The sequence below is a fragment of the Dama dama genome, chromosome X (genome assembly GCF_033118175.1).
Source record: "Dama dama isolate Ldn47 chromosome X, ASM3311817v1, whole genome shotgun sequence".
In the NCBI taxonomy this organism is placed as follows: Eukaryota; Metazoa; Chordata; class Mammalia; order Artiodactyla; family Cervidae; genus Dama; species Dama dama.
This window is the reverse complement of record NC_083714.1, coordinates 19,799,339-19,803,271: the sequence shown is the minus strand read 5'-3', so window position 1 is coordinate 19,803,271 and position 3,933 is coordinate 19,799,339. Positions and strand designations below refer to the sequence as shown.

The 3,933-nt window shown below is 44.1% G+C and overlaps 1 pseudogene; it reads right to left on the bottom strand.

The window, feature by feature from the left end:
- Positions 1-555: 555 nt before the first annotated feature.
- Positions 556-2,297, bottom strand: LOC133052013 (E3 ubiquitin-protein ligase RNF168-like; annotated as a pseudogene).
- Between the last annotated feature and the right edge of the window lie 1,636 nt (positions 2,298-3,933).

Below are 3,933 nucleotides of genomic sequence, written 5' to 3'. Positions count from 1 at the left end.
GAAAGTAGAGATGGAAATTAGTGTTGTTGAAGGTTTCATACTGTTTATTATTACTTTTTTGTTTCATTATCATCAACAACTCTGAGCAAACAAACAACACTTTTAACAGCATTTCAAGTGTTCTGCAAATATATGGAAATGTTTCAAGAAAACAGACTTTAAACCTTGCCTGGTTTACATAGCTACTTGGTTTATTATAATGTTGCTTAGATTACTAGTCAGGACAAGAAGGTGCTCAAAGGCAAAAAAAATATGCATTTGGGGGACATGCATGGAAACGAAGTTTTCTTGATAGTTGGGAAAGGCATTTTTATATCCGTATGGACTTTCAACTAAAACGTAGTACATCACAGTTATTAAAAAAGGAAAACAATGGGACTCTTGCTTACAACTGATTTTGGCAGAAACACATTTGTATATTCCTCCCATGTAATCACATAGCCCTTTAATTAGAGACAATGAGTGTCCCCACACAGCAGAATGAAAAATTTATAAATAATCTATGATAGAGAGTACTGCTTTACTAAAATGTAAAACACTCTTCTTACCCAAGCATTACTGTGTACATCTCTGAAACATCTGAAAAATACTCTTCTGTGACTTACTAGGCTGTAGGGAGTGAGCAGCGTTAGGAATAATTCTCTGTATTAGAATTTGGTATCTTTCTTCCATTAACTGGATCTTAACATTTCAACTGGATCTTTGAAGTTTGCCAATTTTCATTTTTTGAGGCTCGCCGAGGTCCTGGATGCTTTAGATCAGTTTGTCTTTTGAAGCTTCTCTCTTTGGCATTTTTCCTTTGTTCATTTAGTAATTTGCCTGGAGGTGAAGACACAGCCTGTAACTGATATTCATCTGGGGATCCCTTTTGCTAGGTTGGCCTCATGAGGTCAGGTTTGGTTCTTGTGCCACCTTTTTCTGAAGCTATAAAGTTTCTGAAGTTATCAGGTAATGCTAATAACTTGTCCTGTTCTTGTTTATGTCTCTCAAAATGTAGACGTTCCAAATCTATCAGTTTTGAGGTAAAGTGGACTTGTTTACTCTTTGTCTGAGGAAGCTTTAGGGAACATTTTTCTTCTTTTGTAGAACAACACGGATCGCTGACTGCTTCAGACAAAGATTCCTGGTTTTCTATTTTGGTGATATCTTTATTGGTCAGTAGGTGAGACTCCTCATTTTCTGTCACAGCTGGGTTATTTTTAAGTGTCTGTGTCATCTCTGATACTGTACATCCATTCTCTGTTTCACCATAAGGCTTAACTGCAGCTTCTCCAAAAGAGGGAACTCTAGCTTTAGGTTCTTCCTGACTGATGACACATAACCCTTTTTCATGACTGCTTTGTTTTATTTTGACTTTTCCTTCAAGGCACCATTCTCTACCACTTGCACATAACTCAGGTCTAGGTGAATCCACTGAAGATTCTGCACCTTGCTTTTGAACTTCAAGGCACATTTGTGGAGAAAATGCTGGCATACCTTCCTCAATTTCTGTGTCTTGCCACATAGGGTTTTTCACATGACTACAGTCACTTTCCTTAGACATGGAGGTTTTCGTGTCTTCTTCTACAACTTCAAACTGTGATGCTGACCCAAGTTGAGAATTCAGTGACAAATACTTCTAAATATCACCAGTCTTTTTTTGTTTGCTCTTCCTTTTTCTTTTGTGACTTGGTTGTTTTCAGGATCAGATTTTTTGGAATCTGAGGGGGAAGCTGAGACACTTTCCTCACAGAAATTGCTAATATTAAGGTTTAGACTTCTTGCCAGCACGTCATCACTTTTCTGTTGTACCTCCATCTCTCTGTGTCTTTTCTCTGTCTGTCTCTTTTCCTCTTCTTCCTCCTCTGCCAGTAATATCTGTATGTATTCTTCACTGGCTTTGTTTTCTTTCTCCTGATTGGCTTGTTGCTCTGCCTCCACCTTGCTTCTCTCCTCTTCATAGTCTCTTCTTAATTCCCCAGGTGGACTTAATAGGCAACTGGCTAATAGTCATCAACTATTTTCTCTGATTGTTACCTAGAGACTCTAAGCTTGCATTCCTCTGGATAGTGTTTATGAATTATCTCCCACAGTTCCATATTGACAAGAGAATTTCTTTGCATATGGTGCCAAGTCGAGAAAGCAATCCAGTGGCAACAGAAGGGAGAGCACACATTTGTCTTTTTGACAGTCGATTCAAAGCGTGCTTTACGGAGTGTGTGGTTACAAGGCAGTGTCACAGGCTCAATGAGGATTTCCATGCAGATCTGGCACTGGCATTTCAACAATCAAGGGATGGTGTCTCTTGGTACAGACATTTTAATATGCTAATAAGGTGTATTCAACATCAGTACCACAATTCAGGGATTGGGAGATCAAACGACTTGACTTAAAAAGGTGTTCTGAGGGCAGGGTAAACAGTATATGTGTTTAAGACAAGTATCCAGAAAGGAAACACATGAACCTTGGCTGCTCACAGGCATTAACCACCATTGTGGTAGGGCAGATGCCAGGTAATGTATTCTGAGCGGGGCAGAAGGCAAGCACCAAGTTCCCTTCCTACCAGCTGAAGATTCTCCCTTAGCTCGGGGCAGCCAAGCCCAAGGCCGCTGAGTTTCATAGCCTCTGTGACACCCCTCAATGAAGAGAACTGCTTCTGTCAGGACACCGGGTTCCTCAGCAAAGGGACTTCCATTTGAACTTTGCTTTGGGGATATGCTTCTGCACTTCTTGGGGCATAGAGCCCACCTTCCCCTCTCTTAGGTTGGCTAAAAAGCCTAATCTTGGAGGCAGTGCTCTAGAAGTCCTGCAAGGTCTTGGGACATTACAACATTCTCTGCTTTTTCTTTGTTTTTTTTTTTTTTTTTTTTTTCTGGGGTATGTGGGGTATGCTAACAGCTAGTAAGGTTTTTTTTTTTAATTGTTTTTAATGAATGAGTAAACAGCACTTTCTGAGACTCTTCAATCTTAAATTTCAAGAAGATAAACAGCAAGACCAAGGCCCCTTGCAGAAAACTGCGAAAGCCTCATTTCAACCCAAGGCCCTGGAGTTCTGGAATTTTTGTCTCAGGGGCTTGAGAATAGGGCAGCTGGCACACTCCAGGGTCTGGGTTCCCCATCGTGCTAGGGGCTTTCACCCTCTAAAGGATGTCCCCTCCCCACCCCTACCACCTCCTGGGCTCCTTACCCAGCCACCACCCCCAGGGGGCTTCCTCCTGGGCCCACTGTGTCTGCTGTCCCCAGGTCCTAGACCAGCCACCTCTCAGGAACCCTCAATCAGTGCCCAGCCACTCCTTAGATGACCCCTGGGCTCCAACCCACCCCCAGAAATAATCATGCCCGAATACCTACAGGGGATGGAAGCTTCCAGCCACACAAACACCATTGCCACAGTTAGTGGAGGTCATGGGCGCTGACCCATGTGCCCCCAGGTCCCCTCTTGCTGCATCTGCCCAAGGCCTGAGTGGGTCATCACTGTGATAGTCGGGGCCTAGAGGGTCCCAAATATACTCCTGTCCCACAAGGCCTTGACTGGGGGCAAGTCAGGCCTCAGGAGGCATCTCTTTGGGGGAATAAAGTCCACCCTTCCCCTAGGTGGCTCCTCCAGGGGCAGAGATCCCCAACAGCCTGCCCTGGCTCCAGTGAGGCTTCCTTGGGGCTGAAGGGTGATATCTGTCTCCGTGGCAGGAGAAAGTCCACTCTAAGGATGCTACTGGGCACTTCCACAATAAATCCTTTACATAGGGAATCCTCAAGCTCCCAGCATGGTAGTCACCTGCTGTTCCCACTCTCTGGTTCCCTCCACCAGCCTGGCTACCTGCTGCCTGTGGGAGTTGGGCCAGGACCTACTGCATGGAATGGGACTTGGAGGGCAGCCTGGAGGGCCTTGCCAAGACTTGTGGTGCAGAGAAAGTTCTGGGTCTGTCCTTTGCACTCATGGAAAGTTCGTTTCAA